General features: G+C 45.2%; 1 long non-coding RNA gene across 1 annotated transcript; it reads left to right on the forward strand.

Annotated features, from left to right (window-relative positions):
* Positions 1–2,680: 2,680 nt before the first annotated feature.
* LOC134483391 (uncharacterized) lies at positions 2,681–6,658 on the forward strand. The gene is made up of 5 exons (XR_010060255.1): positions 2,681–2,851; positions 3,885–4,043; positions 4,509–4,652; positions 6,167–6,272; positions 6,391–6,658. It is a non-coding gene; the product is annotated as an uncharacterized LOC134483391 (long non-coding RNA).
* Positions 6,659–13,902: the final 7,244 nt, after the last annotated feature.

Genomic DNA, 13,902 nt, shown 5'->3' on the forward strand with positions numbered 1-13,902 from the left:
GCCCTGCTCATTGCAAAATCCACATGGGCTCATGCACAAGTGCTGGAAATGCTTCGGTCTATGGGCCCTGACTCAGGCCATTTTACACATAATTGTTCCAATTTTCCTTGAATCTATTGGGTCCTATGTGAAGAATACACTTGGGGAACTTGTTAAGATTAACAAACCTCATAACATACAGAACATAACAGGGTATGTGACCAGCACCACACAGTTCAACGTCAGAGTTTTTTGTTCTTTGTTAGTGTTTTTCTTGGCATCCATGATGTGGAGGCGTATTACAGAACAATAGGAAAGAGCTGGCTGCTGTGTAACAAATTCGCTGCTATTAAGGTAGGTATGGGGGCAAGACCTCAGCAGTAGCCCTTAAGATGGGAAGGAGATGATGTGTTTGATAACTGAAAGGAGCTGCCTCAGCTGTGTTTCTCTGCCTGCTCAGTGCCCATTCAACATCACTCTGTCCCTGAAGAGGAACTCAAGGTCTGCCCCCTGCTGTCTGTGAGCCAGGACTAGGCACAGAAAGGCAAGGCCACAGCACTGGTTTCCAATCCCTCAGTAATGCTGGATTTCCAATAATGTACTTGTATACACAAATACAGTGTGCTAAGTTGCAATAGATACTAATCATTTCTCACATAGGGCAGCAGTTGATTGACTACAACTAATTCTATTAAAAAAAGAAACCTGGCTCTTGTAGAAATATACAAAGAAATATCTAGGATGGTGGGGGATGAATTCTGCCCTGGACTGAACTCGTGGAAGTGGGGTTGGGAGAAAGATGCATGGTTAAATAGTCCACCAGGTTCACATTGTGTCAACTTGATTTAATCTAAGGACAAAGAAGTGGAGTATCTCTGATGGCTTTCTTCTAGTCCCTTTAAAGCATCACTGGGGTTTGAACTCAGAACTTCACACTTCTTGATGGGGCAACTACACTCAAGGAAGCTTAAGACTTTCATAGGCACAGTATTATGCTATATATACAGAGTAGATAATACTAAGATGTTCAGATGGTGATGTCCATTTGTATGCACTCTTAATGTGGACCTAAAAAAAGAGAGATCAAGGTCCTTAAAATAGAAAGATCAGTTCCCGTTGTTTTCTACCATTCCAAACAGAACGACTGGTAGGGAGAGAATGGTAAATAATCAAGAATTCACAGATGATGCTTTGAATGAAGTGTGGATTTCTGGGCTGGTTTAAAACAGGGTCTCAAGTATCACATGTTGCCCTCTACCTGGCTGGTCAGGATCACTTTGAGCTCAGATAAACCTCCTTTCACTTTGTAATAAATAGGCTTATAAGAGTGGCCTCGAAGGACTGTGCAGACAGCATTAGCCTTTCACAGTTGAGGTGTGTAACCCACAACTATAGTTTTAGCCATGTTTTTCCATGTCTACCAGCTATTTCAGATTGTTGCTCTTATATGCCTGACAATCAAGGATGCAGAAAAATAACCTGGAACAGAGTAAGGACATGGTGATCACATCTTTGCCTCTTCCGTACGTTCTGGATGAGGTTTGTTAAAATTCCAATATTGCAAAAAGCTTTATATAGGGCCCATCACATTAAGGGTCACTATGCACTGTTCTGTCTAAAATGGCCTAATCAGAACTGACTCCCATATAACACTTCCTGCAATCCTCATATGAGAAGCTTGAGCTTTTAGTTTTGCCTTTTTCTTTTCTCATTCTTTCTTATTTTTTGCTATATAAGTTGAGACAAAGATAGTTAAGGCCATGAATTTGCCCCCAAAATTTGAACTACGGATGTGATCAATCAGTGTTAGTGGGTGCATTCTATAAAGTATTCATTTTTTACTATAATAGATGCTTTTGTGTTTGGTGGGGTGGCCATTTCCCAGTGTACAGGTGCTGGGACCTTGCTCTATCCACTTAATGATGTTTATAGCCTCATTTTAGACGTTTCTGTGCACCCCCTATATCTCTTGTGTATTTTATTTTTCCGATAAAAGCTCATGGTATATCTTACTCAGGCCTGTGAGCAGTGCTCCTTTGGCGACATTGGTGCAAAGAGCAGAACCCCACAAGCAGCATGAGGTTCCCTTCACTGGAGTCTCCAATATTGCATTTTCCTCTGCCAACTGGTCTCCACACTTTTCCTAGCACCATAAAGACTTCAACTCTTTCACCTAAGGAATTTTCTGGCAATTGTCGATTGCTAAGCACATGATTTCATGAGTGTTCCCCTAACACACGCATGTTGTAACCTACCATGCAGACTATTTCTTGATGTGATATAAAGCACCTGTACAGAATGAGACAGGAGAACTTTTGACTGCATATTCAATCTGGTGTGAAATCTCAGGAAGTTTAATGGCTAACATTGGTGAATGAGGACAATTTGAGTTATGATGAGACATTTTTTTGGGCAAGATTTGACAGGAAACATTAATTTAGATGCATAGGGATTACTAAGGTTTTTTATAATCAAGCCTTGAGGAAAATTTGGCTTTGGAAGCAGGAGATGCTCAGTGGCTCTCCCCAGGAAAGTCTCCTGGAAAGGGCACCTCTGCTTATGCTCAGTACAGGGAGAACATTAGCAGGGAGGCAAAGTCTGCTCCCCATGACATCTGCTGTCCCTTCTTGGACATTCTATTGTCTCCTAGAGAGTTCTGGCATCCTCTGTGATGTCACCAGTGTTGTAGTGACAACCTGTGCCCTAGTTTCTCTCAGTCTGAGTCTGGCAGTTACAAGCTAAGACATGTTTTCCCGTCTTCGCAAGCGTTTTGGGAGGGGGAACGTCGATTGTGGAGAGACTAGAGTGAAGGAGTTTAGCCTTTCGTCTCAAAGTAATGATGGGCAAAGACAGCACTTCTGGGGAATGTTCAGTAAGTTCTGGGCAGTGTATTTTGAGCTTCCTGCCAGGGTGGCTGCAGGCTTAAGCTGACCTTTCTAGCAATGGGCCACAGCAACTGGAGCATCTGAAAAGTAATTGAATTTCCATGAATATCACAATTCCTTAAAGTCAAGGATTTCAGAACTTTAGTTTCCCCATCCCCACTGGGAGGATATGGTAAGGCCAATGCTATTAAACTGTGAACTTCTGGTCTTTACTTTTCAGTTCATTTATTCTGTTACATTGATATAATAACACCATCAGTAGTCATGGAGGGTCCACCTTTTCTGAGTTTAGACAGGGCAGCAATGTATTTCACTATCATTGCTTCTTTAAATACAGTGGGTATCTGACAGTAGTAATAGGGAGAGATTGTGCTCCAGGCAATAACCTTATGTTCTTAGACATTCTCTGATTTCTTCTAACTGGCAGGGTCATCGTTTGCTTTATATATTAGAGGTTGTATGTTACAAAATTTTTTCTACAATACCAAAACTATTTTGAACGTGTAGACCAAGATTCAGCCTGTAACGTATTCGCAATTCTGGGGCATTTGGTATTTCACATAGGGACACTGATAAGTCTGTTGAACATATCCTCCCTGGAAATGCGTTTTAAATCCAAAGTTGTTGGCTTAGAGTATCAGGGTAGGACATCTGAGTGTCTCCAATCACTCAAGTTTTGTGGATGGTGAATTTATCATCTGAGTTCTGAAGCCACAGGGGTGAGGGTCCTGAAACCAAGCTGTACCCTGTTCAGCTGATAATAATCCTGGAGAAGCCATCTCCGTGGTACATGTAAGCACGTGATGTCCGGCATAGGGAACACCTGGCTGCTTACGTCTCTTGGTCTCTATAGAGTAGTGGGAGAACTGAGATCCCCTGAGGAGGTCTCTTAAGCATAGACCAATCGCCTAGCAGTGACACTGGGTTCCAGGCTTGTTTTCCTGTTTAGGCCTCACTGAGGTCTATGAACACTCTATGCATTCTCCCAATGCAGGTTCACTTGTGTTCTTCTACCTACAGACATTGGGAGAGAAACATCATCCCCTGGCCCTGAACTAAACAAGAATCAGGCCATGAGGAAAAGGAGAGGCTGATTAAAGAGCTGCAGCTCATTACCGAGGAGAGAAATGACCCGAGAGATCGCCTGAGGTTTCTGACAGAGAGATCCATGAAGAACAGGTATGAATTGCTCCAAATGCTCTTGTTTCATTCCTGGGTCTGCAAGGTCACCTTCTTATCCTATTAAGGTTTTGGGTTCTAGAAAGCTGTGCCTCCCTAACCACCCTGTGCTAAACCTCACCTCCCGTATAGTGGAGATTCAGAACCTGACCCTTCCTGAGGAGTGAGATTGAAAATGGACTCATCTACTTCCATTTATTTAAAAGCAGAACTTGTGGTCTGAATGAAGAATTCAGGGATAAAGTCAGGGAGAGTGAGTGCCCAGTGTGCATTTGCAAAGCCCTTGACAGCTGGTGGCTTTGCAAGATTGTAATTGCAGTGAGTTTATGGTGAGTCTCTGTACTTGCTAGGCAGGGGACTGAGTGCTGGAAGATCCAGGCAGCAGCCTGGGGTAATATAGGACCCACCCTGAGTTCATATATTCCTAAATGCCGATATTCATTGTATTCTATCATTTCGGGCCAGGCCACACTTCAGGCCAAATCCATATTATGAAGACCTGGAGAGAATGGAGGATGCGGTCATGTCAATTCTGCACAACTTAGAGATGGAGAACACTGAGGTCCATGAGAACAACCATAAGCTGAAGAAGGAGATTACCTTCTCTAGGTAAGTCCTGGTCAGAAAGGCTATCACTTGTGGAATGGCCATTTCTGACTTTCTTTGTTCTGGATTGGACGGTCTTCAGCTCTGGTTCTATCTCTTGTGCTATTTACCCATCAGTGTGCCAGGGTCATTAGGACTCAGTTTTCAGTTCCATAAAAGACTGTTACTCATCCCAGGATTGTCTAGGCATCTTCAGAAGGCTCTAGAGAGAACAGTACTGATTGAAGTCAGCAGAAGGTTATTAGGCTGACCTGGACCTGTGGTGTCACACCAGGTTTTACAAAACTCAGTGCGTGGACCACATGGTTAGCATGACCTTCCCTTGGTTCTACTGACCTCTTTTGAGGGTGTTGGCCCAGTACTAATTGATGTTGCCCCCATGCATTGGGCTTTCATGGATAGTTGTATATCCATGTTCTTTCTCAGAGGTGTGGACACTAATTGGTTTCAGGCCAAGCAAACAATTTATTCTTCCCCGAATTAACTCTTTATGGTTTGTGCAGCAGCCTTATATGTATCAAGATGCATTTTATTAAGTCTTCATGGGTATCTGGGACCTGGTAGAGTTAGTGGGACTTGGGAGTAGGAATGGGAGAAAGGGCCAGCATGATCTTACTATGCAGACTGTATTTCCAGAAACCTGCTCAGCCAGCTCCTGATGGAGAACACATGTAGGAAGAAGTTGGTCCCACTGAAGCAGGAGAACAAGGAGGTACATCTTGATTGTGCACTGAACCAGAAATATTTGGTTGACTTCAACAAGAAAGATAAAGACCATCAACGGCCAGAACCAGCATTATCAGCTAGGGACATGTTAGCTTAACAATATCTGATAAAATTTGCCAATTTGATACATCTTTGCTTCTCTTACCGTAACCTTTCTAATTTACACTCACAACCAGCCAACCACCTCATGTAATGGAATTGTTCATTGCTCTGCCTATGCACAAGTATTCTGGGACGTTAACCACTTTTCAGAAACTGAATTATTGTGCAAGCATATTTTGCTGCTCTTTTTGAAGCTGCAGTCTAGAAATGGTGACAGATGAATAACATGTCATATTATTGCATATCCATGTGATACATTGGATCCTATGTAGAGTTTTGAACAATTTCTTGGTGGTTTGACAAATGACACTCTGTGGTCATGTGATCTCTTGTGTAGGAAGCACCTTTGGGATAAGAACCAAGTGCAAATGTCAAATTAGTACTTGTCATTGGCTTTAACCTTGGTGACATATGGACATCTCCTTTCTTCCTGCAACCCGATGAGGTCTCTTGCCATTGCCCTGTTCTTGGTTTGCACTGGTATAAGTCTGGGTCCCATATTGGCAGCCCACATTACTGTGAGGCTCTCTGGAGATTGTGCCCTGCCCACAGAGTTAGCAACAATGATATCACTTAAAATGTCCATGTCGACTGTCCAATAGAACTGAGGTGGTAGAAGGCAGCATTCTGACAGCTGGCTTGCATTTCCCCACCAAATCAATGTCTGAAAAACTGCCTTCCTCTCCCAGGTCTCAGAAAGTGCAAGAGAGCTGGAATTGGACACACCCCAGTAAGAGAGCTTCCTGAAGAATAAGTTGCTTTCTCAGGAGTCCCTGATGACCAACATCCTGAATGGTAACAACATTTTTTGGATGAGTATTCATCCTCTGAGTTTTTTTGTCATTTCTTAGAGACCCTAAATTTATATACCACTAAGCCAGCCTGACTGATTGAGGTCTTACTTTCTTCTCAGAAAACAGCACTTGAGAGACAACTTGGGGGACCGCCTTTCATTATGTGTGCTAGAGGAGAAACAGCAATACGTCTGTGCTTCTAAATGTTCGTTAAGAATAGCTTTTAGAAATATTTTTGTTATGATTTTAATTGAAGTTTTCTTTTTGTTGTTTCATATTTATATGTTCTTGTTACTATTTTTACTTTCAAATATTTTTAAATATTTTTATTCATTTTAATCCTGTTTTGTTGTAAAAATGTATTTGTAATGAATAAAAATTGAATTCTATCTCTTGACTCTTAAGACCATCATTCTTACTCAAGGGTTCTGTCCCCTCCTGTGGACTTAGAAATGACAGCTGGAGATGGATCTCTGCATGTTCCATGGATCCTGGGCTAATAAGTGAATTCAAAGTCACCAAGGGGTATTCAGTGTGACAGTGTCTTTTGTGTGGAGAATGTGGCTGTTCCTCGGACACACACTTTATGATGTAATCACTGACACACTTTACCCAATTGTTAGTGTCCATGTGGTTCTTCTGAGAGAGCAGCAGATGCTCTACCCTGTGAGTCATCACCACAGCTCCTGCAGGTGGCTTTTGTTATTCCACATGAGGTGCTGTATTAGGTGGACAGGATCACCTCCAATTAAATAGAGAGATCTCAGGAGATGTGTGTTCACAGGGAACTTACTGAGCCGTACATGCTCAATGTGTTAGCTTGCCAGGCATCCCTACAGGGCTCTGGTGTTCCCACTGCTCATTGTGGGTCAGGATCATCCTCCAACACCACTTAGTTTTCATATTAGAGCAGATCTTTCACCTGTTATCAATGATGACCATATGTATTATGCACATCTGATAAAATACAGAATAGAAACTAGATCCTGTAAGCCAGCTTGGCATAATGTGTTGTATTGATAGCAAGAAACGTATCTTAATCTAAGCAGTTTAGGGAGAAATACAGAATAGAAACTAGCTTCTTGTAGGCCAGGTTGGCATAATCAGTTTTTTGATAGTTAGCAAGAAAATTATTGTAATCTAAGCAGTTTAGGGAGGAACCTCAAGAGCATCCATAGTGAATGTAGCCTGCAGCTGCTAACAGAGGTTTCTTTTGGAGAGCAGGCCTGTGCAAGCCCAACCTAGGTGGGACAGTTCAAGCTACCCTTTTTCCATGGCCAAACTGGGATCGTATTGAGAATGTATTTTTTCCAGATGACTGATTTCCAATTTGTGGAATTGATCTAACTTGCTGAGAGTGGAGGTGACTCAGAGAGTTAAAGTACAGAAGAACCAATCCAGTATGTCCACAAAAGCTTGCTGTCACCCCAGGGCTTTTAAAAGCTCAGCAGCTAGAGAAGCAATGTAGTATTTGGTTACTCTCATGCTTAGGTCTAGTCATTCATTATAAGCTGACCATGACACAAAAAGTGTCATCTGTGTCAAAACTAGTTGTAACTAGATTCACCCCACACTATCACATCAACACCGTATTTGAGGTTCTCAGTTACTATCTAAGAACCTGGAAGAGGCCTGGGTCTTGCTACACAAAATCATGATTTATATCTTCATGACACTCTGTGCTTTGTTCTGTTAATGCTACCATTGGCATACAATACCTTGGATACTTTGTGCTGACATCTGTGACATGAGACAATAGTTCATGTCATCCTATCCTGAATAAAATGTCCTTAGAGTACAGTGTAGTGGGAGGGGCCTTCTTTTCCTGTGAGATAGCAAAACATTTCCAGTCTTCAGTCAAGTCTGACAGCCATTGTCCAGTGCCTGTCTTGAGATGTCCACCTTTTCAGCTGAGAGTCTTCATCGAGGCTGCTCTGTAATTCTGTAGAAGATTAATAGGTTCCAGCCCTAGGATTTAATTCCGTGTGACTGCACTTGCCGAACATGCTCAACGCCCTGTGATCCACCCTAGCCCTCTGTGCTTTAGAGAAAGAAAATAAAGAACCACATTGCACTTGAAGTTTCTCCTCCAACAGAAGGAGAGCCTGCACAGGGTCTTTAAGTAACTCTAAGCCCCAGCTTCCCCACAGCTCCCTCCATCAATTCCATTATTGGTGTGTTTTCACTACTACTCACTTTCTTCTGTGTGCAAAGAATGTGCACCATGTCAGTAAGTGTGTGTGTGTATGTGTGTGTTTGTGTGTGCGTGTGTGTGTGTGTGTGTGTGTGTGTGTGTGTGTGTGTGTGTGTAGTCCCTAGTGAAAACTGTCGAGATACATGTAGACTCATGCTACTACTGTCCCATGGCACCTTGCAGGGAACCCTGAAATGGTGGCTACTTTAATACAGTCTAACCCGGGTTTGCATGGTTTCTGTAAGATGACATCATCACCACTACAGAGAGCAGAATCAGGTTCAGTAGTCACATGGATGTGATCAATCAGTGTTAGTCATGCCCTTCCAGCATGGTAGACTGCAGGTTGTCTGTCCCCAGCACTTTGCTCTCTTGTGCCCAAACAATGCCAAGGTCAGGGCCGTTGAGCCGTGAGGCAGAGGCTCACCACCCTCAGTGCTGCCTAAGACCCCTAAGACTGTCTCTTTCGGGTATGTGCGTGCTGGACACTCATGGATCCTGAGATCTCCGCAGCTGAGGTGAAACAGTACTGGAGCCATTGCAATGTGGGCATACATTTGGTTTTGGAGCTGGGCCACTCTGAGTTTTATTGAGTGGAGAGACAACTGTTGGCTGAGCCTTTGGTGAACCGGATGGCCCCTGGCCACGTCAGCAGTCAGCAGTATCAAAGCTGAGCAACCAGTGTTTTATGTTCCATTTTGTCATCGCTGGTCAGTGTTCTGATGCCACAGCACATGGCTGGTCTCAATCTCCCCATGTGGCCACAATCCCTAATTGATATGGCCTCCACTTCCCAAGTGCCACTGGGATTTCTGTAGAACCCCTAAGGCAGCAGCAAGCAGGAGCTCCTGACTATTCCCTCCCTGCTCTCTGGATCTGCAAGTCGTTCTGTGTACATATGGGTATTCCCTCATAAACACTTGATGCCATGATACCTTAATAAACACTTGAATCACCCCCTTTCTTACAGAGACCCCATAATGGCCAGTTTTCAACTGCTACCTGACACAATCTATAATCACCTGGGAAATGAGGGACAGTCTGGATCAGACTGGCCTTTGAGCATGACTATGCGTGACTGTCTTCGTTGCTGTGGGAGATGCCAGACAGCCTCTTTTCTGATCCTAGAGTCCCTATACCCAGCCACTTGTCCCCTCTACAGCCAGACCCTACTTCTGCTCCTAGGCACTGTCTTGGACTTCTTTCCCTCAGGTGGCTTCTCTCCTTTGGTTGCTACAGAAACCTGTTATGAGGACAGGAACAGGGAGTTAAGAGTTCAAAGCCATCTTCCCATTGATGTTCTTTCTCAGAGGTCAGTGGGACACTTAAAGAGTTTTGTGTATACATTTTATTAAGCAAGGGACAATCATGCATCAGACACAGGAAACTAACAGCACATCTACTGGACCTCCTTCAACACCTGGGCATCTCTTCTGGCCTGTGCTTCTGTGTGCTGAAACCTGGGGACCAACTTCCTGTGGTGTTTCCCAGGATGACTGTGCACATTACTACACTGACGTAAATCCTCAAAACTCACAAACAGCAACGGGACCACCACAGGAATGGTTCTCCATCAACAGATACCGCAGACCAGCAAGCAGAAGCATGGGAGGGTGGTGCTGTGGTTCACACACTTCTCTTTCCTCACTAGGGCAGGTGACCCGCTGAAGAAAACAAGGAGGCAGCAGGATGGAACAGGAAAACTAAAACCCAGTCCTTGCATTAAACACCCAAGCACATTTAGACTAGAGGAGAGAAGTTTGCCAAGAATGAGGGCCACTTTGGGCATCCATCATCAATAGCCCTGGCTGTCTAGGCCAGCATCAGATCCAGCAGTCTCCAGGCAGGTGTCAGCCAGGCCCTCAAGGGCACTAAGAGCATTAACCATGAAAAATAGAACAAGATCTCTGCCTCTTGCCTGCCTGACAGCCAAGCATGTGTCTGCTCTGGCTATGCTCACCCTGGGACCCCTGCTAGATATTAAGTTATAGAGACCTGATAGTTGATTAGGTCCCTGTTCGAAAAGGAAGACACCGGATATTTCCCTCTGGCATCCATATGTGCATGCATGGTTGTACAAGCTGGTAGAATATCTCTCTCTCTCTCTCTCTCTCTCTCTCTCTCTCTCTCTCTCTCTCTCTCTCTCTCAAAGTTTTGAAGCACAGCAGAAGAATCTCTGGGACTCTAAGCCTGAGCAACCTCATCTGTGAGCCACAGTTTCTGTGTGAGAGCTCCTTTGTGTGAGAGGCATAGGGTGACTGAGGAAGGTTGCTGGTGTCCATCCCTGGCCTGCATGTGCATGCATACAGAGACATGGACACATGCACATGCTGAGTACCCCTCATCCAATCCTGAAATCTGAAAACACTGAATTTCAAATCCAGGCATTCTCCTAACCTACACCTTCCCTCAGGAATTGGAGATGAGGCCTTGCAAGAATCCTCAACCAGTGAGACTGGCCCAGACCTTCTGAGATCCATTCTGCCCCAGGAGAACACAGCAGGTGGTATCAGGACAACACAGAAACTCAAGACTCCAGCCTGATGCAGGGACCACCTGCTGGGTTAGAAGACTCAGCATCAGGTTCCTGAAGGAAAACATCACCTCTGAACACACGGGGTCGCTGTGGCTATGCCTTCAAGGAATCTTCAGCAGCAGCTTAAATGGACTAGGGATGACTATGGGAATCTGCCTGCAGGGTGATGTGAGAATCCTTTTGCTCAGGCTTGATCGCTAGATGTTGCCACAGAAACCCTTGAACTCTTCTTGGAGTACAGTCCAGGCAGAGGCTGAACACAAAACATTCTGATTATGAACTGAGTTTAACAGATAATCCGGAACCTGAAGGCCACAGGCCCAAAGGTCTGCACTGCAGGGGTGAGGCATCACTGAAGGGATGACCACACAGTGCAGGGGTGAGGAGTCACTGCAGGGATGACCACACACTGCAGGGGTGAGGAGTCACTGCAGGGATGACCACACATTGCAGGGGTGAGGTGTCACTGCGGGGATAACCACACACTGCAGGGGTGAGGTGTCACTGCGGGATGACCACAACTGCAGGGGTGAGGTATCACTGCGGGGATGACCACACACTGCAGGGGTGAGATGTCACGGTGGGGATGACCACACAGTGCAGGGGTGAGATGTCACTGCAGGGATGACCACACACTGCAGGGGTGAGGTGTCACTGCGGGGATGACCACACAGTGCAGGGGTGAGGCGTCACTGTGGGGATGACCACACACTGCAGGGGTGAGGTGTCACTCTGGGGATGACCAGCAGTATCCCAGACTTGGCCTGGGAAGAGCCATTGACACCCACATTTTCTGGGGCAACATTGTCTCCTGAGGATAGAGTCAGGCCAGGAGCAGCAACTGATGTTCACGAGAGACAAACTTTCTTCACCTCCTGCCCATGCTGGCCCTAGGATCTGGGCTTTTTTGGTGACATGAGTGCTGAGCCTCCCAGGTAGATGGGTTTTCAGGGGTCAGGTGGTGATTGTCACCAAAGATATCCATAAGTATAAGTCATACTGTACTAATTCCCATATTAGATCCCTTCTCACAGGTCACAGAGGCCATAGTGGGTCCTAAATGTGGAGTCAGGTTCCTGTGCACTTTTGAGGAGACTGGTCAGACATTTAGGCTTCGTGATATTTTGTTGGCATTATTTTGGGGGGATTTTATTTTTACTGTTGGGGCCAAACCTGGGGCTGCCATGTGGAGGGAAAAGCTTTGCCATAGCTGTAGATCATCCCTAATTATAAACTCCTGAATTCTCCCAATCCTGGAACTATCTAGGTCCCTCACATGATGCAACCTTTGGGGCATTCCTCACATAGAATCATGGGGTGGACTGCATCCCAAAGAGAGACAGTGGGAAATGTTCCCCAGTGTCTCCCTGTGGCTGTGATGATGGGAGTACTGACCAGTGGATGGCAGGCCCCATGTGAAAGCCTTTTGGTTTCTACTTGAGTGGAATCTTCACCATGCCTTTTTTTTTTTCTTGAAACACAGGTTGCCCTGGAACTTACAGTCTTCCATCACCCTGACTCAGTTTCCCATGACTGGGATCATAGGCTTAAATTACTATGCCCATTTTTCTTTTTTGTATTTATAAATCTGCTAAAAAGCCAGAAGGATCCAGAATGTAAAATGGTGCGGTCCAAGGCATTTCCAACAGGGGATTCTTGACCTAGGAGTATCCAGACCAGTGTTTATTGTGTGGCTACTTCATTCCCATAACAGCTTATATTTGACAAAGAATTCCAAGTTGTGATATCACTGGGCAGCAGGCGATATCCCACACAGCAGGACTGACTCAGGTTGTAATTAAGGCTGGAGAAACTTACTAGGACCCTGGTAATCCTACCACCCTGGGGCCTTTAGATAGCCTTAATCTGATCTCCCCCCCCCCCCCGGTGCTATGAATCAATTGCTCTTGAAGGTAGATTTGAATTTACAGTCACTGTGAGGCAGGAGAATTAGGACCCTACGGTCACTCTGGGCTCCATAGGAAGAGCCTGTTTCAATAGTAAAAGAGGTCACCTGTGAGTTCTTACTGTCTTCCCTGAGGCCTTACTGCTGGAGTTAGAATAGCTGTCTCACCAATTGAAGTAGAGGGCAGAATGCTGGTGCCTTCTATAGTGAGGACTAGTGACAGATGGTCTATGGAAATTCTGGAAAGGTATACAAGTATTTATGTCCTGTGCATGGGAACTGCTGGCCTCCCTGTGTCCTTTGCCTTTATTTTGCAGTCCATGGGGCACCTGGAAATGTCCCCAAACCAGGCTGTACACAGGGCCTGTCCCATGACTCTCACTTGCGCTCAGAGCCTGCCTGATAGTCATAGGTCTGACAGAGTCCTGACACCTGCAGAGACCACTATAAGGGACCCTGCAATCCCATACTGCCCATCAGTGTCTATAATGTCCCTATACGACACTGAGACGGTCTAAGCTCCTTCCAATCTTTATGCTGCATCAGAATCTGACCATTGCTACTTTTGCTCCTCTCATACCCACACTAGAAGCCCTGTACCCACACTAGTCCCAGCTGGCCTGTTGCCTACTGACATCTCATGGACTCTGCCCCAATATTCCCTCTTTGCCTGGGTCCCTGCAACTGTGTCCAGTTCTGGCTGTTTCCCTGCCTCCCCACCTCCATTTTCCAAATGGCCACATTGACACATGGGTTTCTGGGTCTCCCACTCCTCGGATGCTGGGAACAGGTTCATTCTTTGCTGTTTGAATGGTTGTCCTAACACTGGAGGACCTTGCTTCAAGTAGTGGCAGTCAAACCTGGTGCTGATCGTGTCAGATCTGTCCAGGCTGTCTGTGTGACTGTGGCAATGCGCCTCTGTTTTGGCTGAGTGTTATTTACCTCCCTCATGGCCATGTGATAATCCGACCATGAGCATGTTCATTGTTTGGAAA

The sequence above is a fragment of the Rattus norvegicus genome, chromosome 19 (genome assembly GCF_036323735.1).
Source record: "Rattus norvegicus strain BN/NHsdMcwi chromosome 19, GRCr8, whole genome shotgun sequence".
Taxonomy (NCBI): domain Eukaryota; kingdom Metazoa; phylum Chordata; class Mammalia; order Rodentia; family Muridae; genus Rattus; species Rattus norvegicus.